The 15000-nt window shown below is 44.3% G+C and overlaps 1 protein-coding gene across 2 annotated transcripts in view; it reads right to left on the bottom strand.

Annotated features, from left to right (window-relative positions):
- The window catches only part of LOC130176728 (carbohydrate sulfotransferase 8-like), a 45991-nt gene extending 33212 nt beyond the window's left edge, over nucleotides 1-12779 (bottom strand). Inside the window, exon 1 of one of the 2 annotated variants that reach the window (XM_056387994.1) lies at nucleotides 11979-12779. The gene's annotated coding sequence lies outside the window, so the exon portion shown is untranslated. The remainder of the gene's footprint in view (nucleotides 1-11978) is intronic. The other variant, XM_056387993.1, reaches the window with a different exon arrangement.
- Nucleotides 12780-15000: the final 2221 nt, after the last annotated feature.

The following is a 15000-nucleotide window of genomic DNA, read 5'->3' as shown; positions in this document are numbered from 1 at the left end:
ATATTGTGCAACATTGGCTCAATAGAAAGTGCATATAACATCCCAGACATCGAGCAGCCTTGTCTGATCCCCCGAGTCACTTTAAACGGTTTACACAAACCACCATTCATTTTCAGTACACTCTCAACGTCCTCGTACAAAACCTTAATCTTGGCAATGAATCCAGGGCTGAGGCCGAACCTCTGTAAAACCTTCCAGAGGTAACGGTGCTCAACCCGGTCAAAAGCCTTTTCCTGGTCCAGAGAAATCAGACCAGCATCAAAACCCAAAGAACCAGAGACTTCCAAAAGATCCCGAATCAGTGACACATTGTCAACTATGGACCTACCGGGCACACAGTAGGTCTGAGTCCTGTGTATGACCTGGTCCATCACCGTCTTCAGTCTGTTGGCCAGGACTTTAGACAGCAGTTTATAGTCTGTACACAGTAGAGAGACCGGTCGCCAGTTCTTGATGTCCTGAAGATCTCCTTTCTTTGGCAACAGAGTCAGAACTGCTCTCCTGCAACTCTGGGGCAGAGACGAGTCACCAAAGCTCTCTGTGAAGACATCTATGACGTCTGTCTTTAGTTCACTCCAGAAAGCTTTGTAAAACTCAGGTGGGAGCCCGTCAATCCCAGGGGCCCTCCCCCCCTGCATACTCTGCAGCGCCATGGAGACTTCCTCTGTGGTCAGAGGACCCTCCAGCTCCTTGTTGGTCTCCTCCGAGACCCTGGGCAGCCCACCGCAGAACAAGTTAAAAGCCCCGTCATCTTCAGTGTACTCACTTTCAAACAGCTGGGAGTAGAAGTCCACAGCTCTCTGTCGGATCTCGCTGTCTTCAGTCAGCAGGTGTCCTGCAGCTGAGTGCAGAGCGTGGATGAACCTGCTCTGCCCATTCTTCTTCTCCAGGCTGAAAAAGAACTTGGACGGTGAGTCCATCAGAGCAGCGCTCTGAAAGCGAGACCGGATCAGCGCCCCTTGTGCTTTAGAGCCCAGCAGGTCCGCCAGTACGGCTTTTTTGGTTTTGAGGTCTTCAATACAGCCTCGATCTCCTGTGGACTCTGCAGCACTTTGCAGCTCCACTATTTCAATCTCCAGATCTCTTATAGATTTGGTGATGTCACGAGAGACATTGAGAGTGTACTGTTGACAAAACTGCTTGATCTCCACTTTCCCACAATCCCACCACTGCTTCAACGATGTAAAATCCCCTTTTCTAGTTCTAAAAACTCCCCAGAAAAATAAAAACGTTTCTTTAAAATGTTCATCCAACAACAAAGCAGTGTTAAAGTGCCAATATGCAGACTTGTGTTTCACATTTGCAATATACACATTACAGGACACCATGCAATGATCTGAGAACCCCACAGGAAGTATTCTGCATCCTTTAAAAATACTAAAATGATGCTTAAAACAATAAAACCTGTCTAATCTGGCCATCGAGAGAAGCTTCTCTCTGGTCTGGACCCAAGTGTACTGCCTCTGTTTGCCATGTTTTTCTCTCCATACGTCCTTTAAACTTTGAGCCTCTACCAGCTGCTTCATGGCTCGTTTTGAGGCGGCATGAGGTTCAGTGTGATTCCTGTCCAGCTGATCGTTCTCTGTGCAGTTAAAATCTCCTCCTAAAAACAAAACCTCTTCAGGCCCACACTGACTTAAAACCACAGCTAGTTCATTTAAAAACTGAACTCTGGCAGGTCCTGTGTTGGGAGCGTATACATTAATAAAAACAAGAGTAAAACGCTCATATTTGGCTCTGACCACCATCAATCTCCCCTCCATCACTTCCTCCACCACATGAGACTGTGGCATAAAGTTTTTAGAGAAGAGGAGTGCCACTCCTCCACTGGTCTTAGTTAAGTGACTTAAAACCACCTCCCCGTCCCATTCCCTCCTCCAGTCAGTCTCATTTAAAGAGTCGCTGTGTGTTTCCTGGGCCAACATCACATTAACACTCTTCACTTTTATCAGTTCAAACAGACTGGCTCTCTTCCTCACATCTCTGCCTCCATTTATATTAAGTGTGGAGACTTTAAAATCACTCATGTCCTCTGATGTGAGAAGCACCACACACACTAAGACAGACAGAAAACAGACTGTCTTACACTGTTTCTGAGTCTTCATCATTGTTCAGTTCTTGTTTGAGTCTCAGGACTAGTTTTTTCAGTCTGTAGACTTCCTGGTCAGTATAACCCCCTTTTCCTCTGCTGCTCATCTGTGATCTGACAGATCGTATAAACACTTCTTTGTCTGTAAAATATTCTTCCACTCGGACTTTTTTCATATTTTTCGTTGTTTGCAGGAACTTTTTAACTTGTTGTAATTCATATTGTTCCTCCTGCTGTGATCCAACAGACAGCTGTGAGTCAGTATGAGGCTGGCTGCCTTCATCACAGTCCTCTTCCTCCTCCTCCTCCTCCTCCTCCTCCATGCCAGACTCAGACTCTGGCTGCACCTCCTTCTTCTTCTCTCTGATGGTCACTGCTCCTTTCTTGGCCTGAGAGCCGCTGTCACTGTTGGTCTGTTTTCTTTTTAGAACAGGGACTTTAAAATCATTCTGCTCCATCACGTGTTCATCAGTGTCTCTCACAGTGTCTCTTACAGTGTCTCTCACAGTGTCCTCTGCTGCTGTGTTTGCAGTGTTCACCACAGTCTCCTCTCCTGCTGCCGTTTCACTGTCACCACTTTTCTCCCTCCCTGTGTGACTGACAGCTGTTTCATGTCCTTGTCTCTGAGTGTCAGAGTCTTCTTGACTCTGCTGTGTCTCTTTTGTCCCCCCACCATCTTGTCCAGCTTGTCTCTGTGTGTCTCCTCTCTCCTCCTCCCTCTGTGTTTTATCAGCAGAGGAGACTTTATCAGGACAGGCTCGGACTAAATGTCCCTCCCTCCCACATCCAAAACACTTTAAAGTCCCGGAGTTCACAAACACAACATAATCAAAATCATCCACTCTCACATTAAAAACGAGACTGAGCTCTTCATCCTTTTTGTTGAGGATCATCAGAACCTGCCGTCTGTGTGAAACCACATGCTTCAGCAGCGGAGATTTACATCCCGACGGCAGTTTCCTGATCTGGGAAACGATCTTCCCGTGTCTCGCCAGCTCCCTCAACAAAACCTCATCACTGATGAACGGAGGGATGTTTGATATCGTGACTTTTTTAGCCGGTGTGGCGAGAGGAGACACCGACACAAACGTGTCATTCACCACAACTCCAGTTTCAATAATCTTATTAACTTTTTCGACACTGTCCACAAAAATCACAACAGCGCCGTTCATCCGAGCAGCAGATTTAATGCTGCTGTGACCCACAACTTCCCCCACCGCCAGACTGCAGTCCTCCACCGAGCACTGAAACCCAGCACAGATTTTAAACCCGTGTTTCCTGCTGAGTTTGGTGAACTCCATGTCGGCGTTCACCACGCCGACCAGCGAAGACGCCGGCCGACCGCAAAACAACCCCCCAACCTCCTATTTACACACCAAAACTTAACACCTACACACCCTGAACTACACACTATTTACAACATATACAGAAAAAAATTAGGAAAGATAGAAAAACTCGAAAAATCTCACAAAACGCTCTCTGCAGCACCACGCTCCTCTCACTCCGCCATTCACTCAGAGAGAGAGAGAGACAGAGAGAGAGACAGAGAGAAAGACAGAGAGAGAGAGACAGAGAGAGAGAGACAGAGAGAGAGAGAAAGACAGAGAGAGAGAGAGACAGAGAGAGAGACAGAGAGAGAGACAGAGAGAGACAGAGAGAAAGACAGAGAGAGAGAGACAGAGAGAGAGACAGAGAGAGAGAGACAGACAGAGAGAGAGAGACAGAGAGACAGAGAAAGACAGAGAGAGAGAGAGACAGAGAGAGAGACAGAGAGAGAGAGACAGAGAGAGAGACAGAGAGAGACAGAGAGAGAGAGACAGAGAGAGACAGAGAGAGACAGAGAGAGAGAGAGACAGAGAGAGACAGAGAGAAAGACAGAGAGAGAGAGACAGAGAGACAGAGAAAGACAGAGAGAGAGAGAGAGAGACAGAGAGAGAGACAGAGAGGAGAGAGAGAGAGACAGAGAGAGAAAGACAGAGAGAAAGAGAGAGAGAGAGACAGAGAGACAGAGAAAGACAGAGAGAGAGAGAGACAGAGAGAGAGACAGAGAGAGAGAGACAGAGAGAGAGACAGAGAGAGACAGAGAGAGAGAGACAGAGAGAGACAGAGAGAGACAGAGAGAGAGAGACAGAGAGAGACAGAGAGAAAGACAGAGAGAGAGAGACAGAGAGACAGAGAAAGACAGAGAGAGAGAGACAGAGAGAGACAGAGAGAAAGACAGAGAGAGAGAGAGACAGAGAGACAGAGAAAGACAGACAGAGAGAGAGACAGAGAGAGAGACAGAGAGAGAGAGAAGGTCATGTCAGACAGAGGTGATCTTCATGGAGAGGTGGTGGTGTTTCGGGAAGCAGAGGTGTCTTTTTAATGTATTATTAACGCGTCCCGTCCCATAAATAACTGCCCTTTGCACATGATGTGACAGGGGGGTGGGGGTGGGGCAAAAGATGCTGGAGTGTGGTTTTTCTCATTAGCGTGGGAAGAGGGATGGCGTTTCCTCTGCGAGAGGCCGTGTGTTCAGATTAAAGGTGCTTATGGTAATTGAATCCTAACACTGTGGTTCCTTTAAAGAAGTGATATATATGTAGATCCTCTCCAGCTCCTCGGTCTGAGGCTCAGAGAGGAGCAGGAGGTGAAGCTTCACCTTAAGGTCGCTGAGGCACTACTACGTTTTCATTTTAAAACTGTCCAGACGAACGCACCTGAAAATACATACGTGACCATCACCTGCACTGAGCGTGTGCGAGCCGCTGTAAACAGGAAGTAGATCGTCTCCTCTGCAGTAAAGCCTCTGAAGGAGGAACAGCAGAGACAGTTGTAGCATTAAAACAGAGAATGTAAGTGAACAACAGCTGCAAAGACAACAAGGTCAGTGACACTGTCATTCATCATCATGTTGTATTCACCACTGGTAGTCCAGGCTGATGACAGCCAATCAGGAGAGACTGTGGGTGTGACCTCATTGTTTACAAAGGTCTCACTTTCTGTCCGTCCAGACTTTCTGTCCGTCCACACTACAACACCCAGAGTCTTCAAAATAAAACACAACCCCAAAGTCTTCAAAATAAAACACCACCTCAGAGTTTTCAAAATAAAACACAACCCCAGAGTCTTCAAAATAAATCACAACCCCAGAGTTTTCAAAATAAAACACAACCCCAGAGTCTTCAAAATAAATCACAACCCCAGAGTTTTCAAAATAAAACACAACCCCAGAGTCTTCAAAATAAATCACAACCCCAGAGTTTTCAAAATAAAACACAACCCCAGAGTCTTCAAAATAAATCACAACCCCAGAGTCTTCAAAATAAAACACAACCCCAGAGTCTTCAAAATAAAACACAACTACAGAGTTTCCAAAATAAAACACAACCCCAGAGTTTCCAAAATAAAACACCACCTCAGAGTCTTCAAAATAAAACAGTGTTTCCAAAAGTCTCCGTCTCCTGTGTTTGAAAACTCTGGAGTCCTGTGGGCGGGAGACGAAAACAAAATAGCGTAGAGATGAAACAGTCACAAGTTTCACGCTACATCACGATAAAAATGCCAGAGGGTTAGTTTTACCATTTAAATTTTAATTATCACTTAAACCATGGTTGGTTACCGTGGTTAATTATTGTGGTTAATTTAACTGGCATCAACCATTTTTCCTTCTAAAACCTTTTGCCACCATAATTAGCAGGTATCAGCAGGTTTTTTATTTAAGTGTTTAAATGCAAACAAAAAGTGCTGTTCATTATTTACTTGTGGTTTCCATTATAAAACTTGACGGTGACGACACTGATAATTTTGGTCTCTCTAATCGTGATATTAAATGTATTAGTTTCATGTCCATAGCAGTGTTGTCGTAGCCTGAGAAACAACCAGAGCTCAACCTCAGCAGGATCAGACCTGGTTCACTTCCATTAGGACTCGACAGCTCACAGTCTGCTGCGTTCGTGTGCTCAGTGATCAGATCAACCACATACACAACGATGTGACAGAGGAACAACACAAAGCTCATGTCAGGACATGTCTCCTGTCCTTCCTGTCTCCGTCTTGTGTCACAGTCTATTCCCTCCCCACAGTGTTTACTGGGTTGGATTGAGCTGCCGGGGGCCCCGGGGCAAAGAGTAGCTGTCGGGCCCCCGTGAACCTCGTACGTTAAACTCTCGGTGCATGTGTACAGTTGTTCTCTTCTACAAAATGCTTTAATTTAAGCACTGGTGAATCAGGGGGAGGAGGGAGGGGGAGGGGCGATCTGGCCTAAAGATCACATGACAAGTGTGTCCACGATCTGCATCCTGTTTCTGCTCTGATTTTATTCTGAAAGTCCTGACTGGAAGTCGTGATTCGAATCCTTCAACTGCTGTGATGATTCTCAACTTGTCACAACCAGTCAGATGTTTTGCTTAGTTCATGTGGAGTATTCGTTTGGACAGTGTTGTTGTTTATTCATGAGCTGCTGTGTTTTAATTAGAAAGTTCAGCCTCTGCCCGAGCTCCACCTGCTTCCTGTCTCCCTCCCTGCAGCAAGTCCCCGGTCCTGGACCAGAGACCTGCTGCAGTTAGCGAGCTAAGCTAGCTGTTTAACAGACTGAACTCATATGTCAAAGTAAGATCAACAGACTGTAAACAAAGACGGACGTCGCCTCTGTGATGTCACCCACAGGTTGATAGCTGCTCCACCGTCGCCATCTTGGCAGTGTCTGACTCCGCCCCTAACTCCCTGGGAGGGGCGTGTGGAGTCGAGACCCCAGTGCATACCGGTTTGTGGCTTTGATCACAAACTGTAACAGACCTGGTTTGAGTGTGTCAGGTGACCGCTGTTGCTCCGCCCTCTAATAAACACGGCCCAACAAATCATTTAAATGTAGAAATGTGGATCACAGAAGCACAAAGATGAGGTGATGTAGCTCTTAACACTAGATGTTTACCACAGACACTCTCATCCAGCTCTGAGGAGACGTAACGAAGCACATCAGCACCCTCATTATTCCAGGTGACTTATTGGTGCTGTGGTGGTTTTCAGCTGCATCAGCAGAGACCAGCTGACTCAGTCCGCCCGGAGCTTCACAGGACCCTGAAGTTTGGGGGAGTGTCAGCATCCTGTAAACACAGCTGAGGCTCAGCCACAGTTAGTGATGCAGCTTTAGATCTCATTCAGCAGGTAGATGACTAACGAGGCAGAGCGGAGAGTTTCTACCTGACGACAACACCTCACTACATTTAATTTACAGCTGAAATTATTTACTAAGAAAATAACTCGTGTGGATTATTCAAATAAAACTGACTGAGGAAAAACACACACACACACACACACACACACACACTATAACCTTTTCAACATCTTTTTTATGAACATATAAATATAAATATATATATATATATTAGCTTTTAATCATAGAGTGGAGATGGTTTAACATGATACTCTTTAAATATATTTGTGTATTTACCTGTGAGGGTATGTGTGTGTCTGCAGACTTGCCTGACATGTACTATTGTGTACTATATGTGTATGTCACTGTGTGTGTGTGTGTGTGTGTGTTTTTTTTACAGTGGTAATTTACGGGTTAAGACTTGGTTTCAGATTTAAAGTCAGAATCAGGTTTAGGTGGTGGATTATGTCATTGAGGGTCCTCACAAGTACAGTGTGTGTGTGTGTGTGTGTGTGTGTGTGTGTGTGTGTGTGTGTGTGTGTGTGTGTGTGTGTGTGGTGCTCAGGACAGTGGCTATATTTAGCAGCGAGGAGAGAAATAATTCAGCGCGATCACAGAGCAGCTCGTTCAGCTCCTCTCTGACAGAGGAGATGAAGCACTAGATGAATCCTCCTCCTCCTCTCCTCCTCCTCCTCCTCCTCCTCCTCCTCCTCCTCCTCCCCCCTCGGTGTGTGACAGGTGGGTATGATATCTGTCTGAGGCTCCTGTGGCTCAACCCTCAGCTAACTCTGATCTGCCAGGAGGAAACAGTCTGCAGATATTTTACTGTGACTACAGGAGATCAGTGAACTCAGTCAGAGCAGCTGAACACCGACCCGTCTCCTTAGATATAACATGTTAGATATAATTACCTTCTCTCCTGTAGGGTTCCACTACAGGTGTAACCATAAAGTATATCATGGCACCAGAGCTGGATGTGTATGTATGTATGTATATATACACATACACGTGGAGCAGTCCAAAGATCAACCACAGAAACCATTCAGACCAACTCCAGTCCTGCTCAGAGGTTTGTGGTGTCACAGCTTCAGAGCTGCCAAACCACCAGTTCAGTCTCTGTTCCCACAGTGTTCACACTCAGGCTGATCCTGCTGAACCACAGAAATTCTAATCAGGGTGTCCTTGAGTCTAGATGAATGTTTTTACCAATTTAAGAAGTTCTGTCAAGGCATTCACAAGGCCATAACTGTATTTTGTGACGTCACCATGCCCGTGCCCTTTGACCCCCAAAATCTAATCACTTCGCCCTTGAGTCCTAGTGAATTTTGTGCCAAATTTGAAGAAGTTCCATCAAGGTGTTGCTGAGACATCGTGTCCACGAGAATGAGAAGGACGGACAACATGAAAAACAAAATGGCTGCCGCTCTGACTGTCGCCAACTCGGAGGAATAAAAATGAACAAACCCCAAACTAACAGCGATGGAAACAGAGGTCAGGGACTGGTCTCAAAATCCACTAAGCTGGTTTAGAACCAGACATTGGTACAACTTCCTCTACTGCCGCCCAGCGAACAGAGCTGTCAGAGTTCATGGTTCCTGTGTTCTCCTGGTTCTGCCAGAGTCCACACGGGTCCATGCAGACCTCAATGTGAACGTGTGCATGCAGTCCAAAATCTGAGACCACGCAGCACACCTGCAGGTTCACCAGGACACTGCACTGTTCCCCTTTACTGCCGCTGCAATGTCATGAAGTCACAATTACATGAGTCTACAGAGGGCTTTTAATTTGAAACACCAGATAGGAAAGGTAGATTTAACTAACATTAAGTTGGATAGATTTTTATTACCTATTGATATTCACTGTGTACTACACACTCAACAACCAGGTGCCACAAACACCTTCTCAGTCGGACTGACCATCAGGTGTACTGGGACAAATCCTGGAGGGTCACCAGCCCTCTCTGTGTGTCTGTCATTCAGGGTGCACATGAGTGCAACAGAACATCACAATGATAAGGTGCATGGATACAATTGCACTTTATTTTTCCAAGTGAGGAAACAGAATAAGAAACAGAAGAATATTCTCATATTTATATTTCCTGTTGAAACTCAAACATTTGTAATCGTTGGAAGATCTGATCATCACTAAAGCAGACGACAAGAAAGAGCCAATAAAAACAAATCGAATGTTCACAGTTGAATCACACGATGCTTCTACCTAGTTATGGTTAATTGGTGAAGATGAAATCATCCTTTCATCCATCTCTCACTCTGCCGTTTCTTTACCTGTGATGCAGACACAGGACAGAGTCGGTCTCTGCAGACACCGAGCTGCTGCACATGAAAGCTTGTAATACTGTGAACATGATGAAACCGTTCATAAAGTCAGTGTAACATTTAATCATGTGGTCTGTTATACTGCGCTCTACATATGTACTGTCATTGTTGTAAAGCCTTTCAAGAGACTGAAATGTGATGAAATATGTCACGGTCTGAACTGGTCCTGGATCTGATTGTGAGATTAAATTAAACACCCCATCAGAATCAGACGTCCCAGACTTCATCAGTCTGTCTCATCAGACAGCGTAGCGGTGTCTCAACATGTTCACAAGTTTCATTTTACCGACTCTTCTTCTTACTGTCGCCATCATGTTTTCTAATGTGTTTGTTTGTATAGAAGCAGGTACAAGTCTGCAGCTGTCCACATCTGGACTGATGTATGATAAAGGCTGAACTGGCCCATATACACATATACATATATTTCTAATGCAATGTGACCTTTACTCTTCATTTGACAGGATGAACTCCAGGAAAATTCATGTTGGATAAACGTTCAGATAAAACAAACAGTCTGAAGATGTCGTGTTAAAACAGGTAAATTTACACTTTTCTGGCATTTTTACAGAAGAAATCAATTAATCACAAAAACAAAGCGCAGACTAATCAGTGATGATAACAGCTGGTTGCTGCAGCACCAGGTCAGTCAGTCGTCACAGTCGTCCATCAGCACAAAGAGAAATGTGGCCTCACAGACCAGCAGCACTGAGCTGCTCCACTGAGGAAATTGTTCCTGAAAACCCTGTGAAGTCATTTCTGGCTTGTATTCATGCCTGATGTGAAATGAGCTGAAATGAAAACATAAACACCCAAGAGCCAGAGACAGCGAGCGAGTGAGATCTCCCTCCTGACAAACACAACTTCAGACACGTTTGCTGAAAAGTTCAGGAAAATGTGGAGCTGCTGAAAATCCCTTTCTTTCCTTCCCTTCCTGCTCAGATATTCCTCGTTCCTCCTGGTGAATGTACGAGCTTCATGACGAGATGCTGCAGCAGCTTCCAGACTGTGTTCAACACCAGGAGGCTGAGCCGCTCAGGCAGGTGCACACCATCACAAATAATTGGTTTAAGAGCAGACAGGTGGAGCTGTCATATCGACTGTGTGGAGGCAAAATCATCAGAGTTTAGGACACCAGACAGTGAAGTGAAATTCAACCACTGCCTTTCCCTTTTCTTTTAATCGAGCACATGTGTTCACAGACCGACACGTTGCACCCAAACCAGACAAGTCAGTTTCTCTCAACTCAATAAAACATGTTAGAGCTTCAGTGCTGCAGACGATCACAACCAGCTTCACTTCTACAGATTTATCAACATTTTCCATCACATCCCTCTTCATCAGTCTCAGTCTGTACATTCAGTTTCCAACAGAGAAACATCCTCACTAAACAATGCTGGGTTATTTTAATAACCCAATAGGTTGTGTAGGTTTGACCTGACATTGGGCTGAGAATCCTCATTCTTCACAGTCCGCCCTTTTTATGCAGTTTAGGCTACCAAAAGAAAGACTATGAGAAACATAAATTTGAAATGTAAAATAAAATTTGTATTGAAGTTTCAGTACAAATTGATGGATAACTCGATATTTTGTAGTTGTAGCAATAAAAGAAGGGCTGGAACATTATGTGCTTGTTTCATCGTTCCATCTTCTTATAACAGTTTTAATACAATTTTAACAGTAGCAGCGGAAGTTGACTGATATTAATTAAAGAATTTAAATCCCAGCTTGGGTTACTTTGCTTTAAGAGTGTATGAATAACAATACAGACCTTGTATCTTTTGACATTTATACACAACTTAATTATAAACTTCTATCTAATATGTGTACCTAAACATCCACTTATGATGTTATTACATTAGTAAACATTGTGTTATCAAAGCTCCTGATTGTGTAAATTCAACACTACAATCCAACATGGACACATACAGTAACAATTCAACAGCACATTCATCACATTATTAACCCTGAATCACCTGTGGGTTTAAACTCTCATATGATCCTCCCTCTTTTTTTCACCAAACTCAGTCTGATTAAAAAATAAATAAAGTTAATTAACGTGTCCTCCAAAAAATTAGACAATAAACCTCAACATATCTGAGCCCTGCAGGTTTTATGTGTCAGCACTATGGGACATTAAAAACACTATTAAACACCCTAATGTTAATACGACCTGACTGTACGTTTCCTCAGACCCGGTCACTGTAACCCGATCGTTCAGTGATACTTTCCGCTCGCGTGCAGATAAACGGTAGTTATCAGATAACACCGGGGACCGGGAGGATGTAAATGAAAGCGTGGGACCGAGTGAGCACAAACAGCGGATACAACGACACATTAGTGCCGAGGAGAGAGTTCACGTAAAGCACCGAAACACCGGGAACCACCGGAAAACCTGATGATTCCCGCCGGTTTCACTCACCTGTGTGGGGATCAGCATGGACGCTGTCAGCGGAGTTTACCGGTCCGCTAGAAAGTCAGCTTCTCCCGGGGACTGTCAGAAACAACAGTAACGGCTGCAAACCGGGGACAGGACGAGCCACCGGAAGACGTTAACGTCCCGTTTTCACGGTGAAGTGTCCGTTTAAGATGAAGTGAGGAACCGGAGCGGAACACGCCCAAACTTGCGAACAGAGAACCGGAGAGAGTTCGCTGAGGACGGGCAGGGCGGACAAGATGGCGCGTCAAGCTCATGAAGGAGAAGGAGGAAGATACCGGATGTCAAGCTGTGTCACCTTCAAAATAAGATTAGACAGGACTTCGCTAAACTAGAATCAAAAACAAAATGGCAAAGTGTGTTTGTGCAACAAAGCTGAGCTGACTGTTGTGTACAATCCAAAAATAGACATGTATATATAGTAGAAGATAAAAATATCAACACTAAATGTACATGCAAATAGCATGTAGCAACATCAATGGGAACATTACAGTTTCTACACAGTCAAACTGTTTGTTAAGTTATTTTTTTACATTTTCATTTTTTTTTAAATATTTCAATATGCAGAATAGAGGTTATACGCCTGTTATTTATTAATTGGAAAAAGTTTTTTTTTATTTAAAAAAAAATATTAAATTCATATATCACTGTGAGTTAATTCATCCAGCATTGAACTATGATTTTAATTAATCAATTTACATTTACATACTAGGATAAGATAAGATACAATAAGATTCAATGCGATACGATACGATGAGATAATGATAAATAAAGATGACATTTTTACCAATAAACACAAAGTAAAAAAAAAGAAAAATAAACAAAACATGTTGTCGTTGTTGTTGTTGTTTGTCATTAGTCTTAAATATTCAATTAAAGTTTGTCTAAAAGCCTTTTACACTATTTACCACCGACCGGAAACGGTAGCTCTTATTGTGGTAGCTTGACTATAGCCTACGCATAAAGCAGCAGCAGGAGCAGCAGTGTGTGTGCCTGTGCGTGTGTGCGCGCGCGTGCCTGTGCGTGTGTGTGCTTCTATTTCTTGCTGTTTACCGGCGGTCCCCGGGGACCTCCGTGCCGCCGACACCGCCTCCATTGCCAAGCAACGGCGGCGCAGGGAGCTTCAGAGAGCCGGGGAGGAGCCGGGGAGAGGGCGGGCGGGCAGGTGGATGTTTCTGAGCAGTGAAACAAACCGGTGATATGATGATAAACACACAGATCCACAGACTGGTTCATGTTCCATAGTAAACACTTTAATATTTTATTATCAAAGCGGTCGTGCTGTAGAAGAACAAACCTGAAGTACAAGTACTTCAAGTTTCTCTCCTCAGCCTCTCCTCAAACAAACTTGAAGTACAAGTACTTCAAGTTTGTTCTTCTACAGCACGACCGCACCTTTAATATTATTATGATTATTCATTGTATGTAGTATTATTACTGGTGCAGTATGTGTTAGTATGACTTTAATGTTGCAGCTGGTTGTCGTAGAGTTAATTTTAATTTTACTGCTGGTAGTCTAATATTATATATATATATATATATATATATAATTGATTTTTCCTCTTCTTGAATCCCACTGAGACAGAAATCTCATTTTCAAGAGAGACCTGAATGTACATTTAAAAAACTGAACAAAAACAATTCATGAGCAGAGAGTCCAAAAAGAATTTACAATACAATTTAAACAACAAACAATAAAGTTGTAATAACAAATAATACACAAGGAAAATTTAAAACATATGAGATGCCGAGATGATAACAGCCAACAGTCTGATCAGGTTTCAGATCTAGTTTCTAAACTGTAAATAACTTATAAACTCTCTGCAGCTGGACGGTCACATGATCTTTGTTTGTGTGTCAGCTGACAGGGTCATGTGGGGCAGGAAGGTTTGTACAGTCTGACGCTGGTTAATCTGTTTCTGCTGATTCTTCTCCCTGTTGAAGCAGCTGTGTGTCAGAGTTATCTGCAGGTTCCGGTTCTGGTTATCACTGATACACACAACAGGTCCGTCCTCAGGGGACACTGAGCTGAGACCTGAAGACCTCCGGTCCACAGATCAGATCCACCAGCTCTCTGCTGCTGCTCCAGACATGAAACTATCCATCGTCAGTGTCTCTCCTTTGAAACATCACAGATGAAGCTGGATCAGGTGAACCAGGTCAGAAGAACCGGGTCAGAAGAACCGGATCAGAAGAACTGTATCAGAAGAACCGGATCAGAAGAACCGAATCAGAAGAACTGTATCAGAAGAACCGGATCAGAAGAACCAGATCAGAAGAACTGTGTCAGAAGAACCGGATCAGATTAACCGGGTCAGAAGAACTGTGTCAGAAGAACCGGATCAGAAGAACCGAATCAGAAGAACTGTATCAGAAGAACCGGATCAGAAGAACCAGATCAGAAGAACCGGGTCAGAAGAACTGTGTCAGAAGAACCGGGTCAGAAGAACCAGATCAGAAGAACCGGGTCAGAAGAACTGTGTCCGAAGAACCGGATCAGATTAACCGGATCAGAAGAACCAGATCAGAAGAACCGGATCAGAAGAACTGTGTCAGAAGAACCGGTTCAGATTAACCGGATCAGAAGAACTGTATCAGAAGAACCGGATCAGAAGAACCGGATCAGATTAACCGGATCAGAAGAACCGGATCAGAAGAACCGGACCAGAAGAACCGGATCAGGTGAAGCAGGAGTTTAGTGTTTGACCTTTGAACCTTTCAGGGTCCGCTGTGAATGTGAGCTTCAGGCAGGACGACCCGGACAGAACTGGGCTCGGACTGTTCTGGTTTGTGTTTGATGCAGATTGAGGACGGGGTCGTGACCTCTCTCTCTCTCTGTTCACACCTGCAGGCTGAGATCACGGTTCCCTCACCTGTGCTGCAGCCATGTGTGCAGCGTGTACACATTATGTGGCCTAAAGTATACGGACACTCTGACTGTCTGTTTCCATTGTGAGTCTTTGGTCGGAGGCTGTTTCCTGTTCCTGTCTCTTCCTCCTCTGAAGGA

The sequence above is a fragment of the Seriola aureovittata genome, chromosome 10, assembly GCF_021018895.1.
Source record: "Seriola aureovittata isolate HTS-2021-v1 ecotype China chromosome 10, ASM2101889v1, whole genome shotgun sequence".
NCBI lineage: Eukaryota > Metazoa > Chordata > Actinopteri > Carangiformes > Carangidae > Seriola > Seriola aureovittata.
The sequence above is the reverse complement of the archived record's forward strand: the minus strand, read 5'-3'. Positions and strand labels throughout refer to the sequence as shown.